This window comes from Papaver somniferum, chromosome 7 (genome assembly GCF_003573695.1).
Source record: "Papaver somniferum cultivar HN1 chromosome 7, ASM357369v1, whole genome shotgun sequence".
NCBI lineage: Eukaryota > Viridiplantae > Streptophyta > Magnoliopsida > Ranunculales > Papaveraceae > Papaver > Papaver somniferum.
This window is the reverse complement of record NC_039364.1, coordinates 221,123,240-221,124,128: the sequence shown is the minus strand read 5'-3', so window position 1 is coordinate 221,124,128 and position 889 is coordinate 221,123,240. Positions and strand designations below refer to the sequence as shown.

The 889-nt window shown below is 40.7% G+C and overlaps 1 long non-coding RNA gene across 1 annotated transcript; it reads left to right on the top strand.

The window, feature by feature from the left end:
- Positions 1 to 203: 203 nt before the first annotated feature.
- LOC113299632 lies at positions 204 to 654 on the top strand. Its single transcript, XR_003335143.1, has 2 exons — positions 204 to 273; positions 375 to 654. It is a non-coding gene; the product is annotated as an uncharacterized LOC113299632 (long non-coding RNA).
- Positions 655 to 889: the final 235 nt, after the last annotated feature.

Below are 889 nucleotides of genomic sequence, written 5' to 3'. Positions count from 1 at the left end.
ACCATTTTGACATATTGGCTTGGTGGCAGGCTAATGCAAGCAGGTATAAGATACTTTCATACATGGCAAGAGATATATTAGCCATGCCTGTGTCTTCAGTGGCCTCTGAATCAGCTTTTAGCACCGGGAAGCGCGTGCTGACTCCATGGAGAGCTTCTATGTCTACAAGGACAGTCGAAGCATTGCTCTGTACACAAATCTTTCTTCAAAAGCCCATTGCTCTTGATCTTCTATGTGACTATATACCTGATGATGCTGTTGAAGATGAGGCAGGTAATATATTAGGTTTTCTTCTATTTAATAGAACTTACTTTTCAAGTTTTCTTGTATTGCTTGCTTACTTTCTTGTTTTACTTTTTTGTTCCATGTTGCAGCCATATGGGATTCTCTGCTAAAAGAAGCTTGATGTAAACTCCGTGTCAGTGACTCAGTGCAGCCAGTGCCAATTGTTCGAGAAGTCCCCCATCCTTTGCAAGGATTTCTTTTCATTTCTTGTCGCAGACTTATGGAAATGTTGTTTTTAGTACTATGTTTTAATGTTGAACTTTGAACTTAAAGTGTGATACACTTATTATTCTGTGATGTTTTAAACCTTTGTTATTTTGAACTTTGTAATGTTGAACTTAGTCTTAGACTCTTAGTCTTAGGTTGTTACTTTACTGTGTGTGTTAAAATTCAGGTAAAAAACCGGTACCGGAGTGGAACCGGACCGGTCTTACCGGGACAGGTACAAGTCCAGGTCCAGGTACAGGTACAGGTCCTCAAATTGAAGAACCGGTCAACTCCGTGTACAGGTACCGGTTCCCACAAAAACCCGGTCCGAACCGGCCCATGTGCAGCTCTACCTATAGAAGCAAATATGTGTACCAAAATAGTAGTGCCATAAATG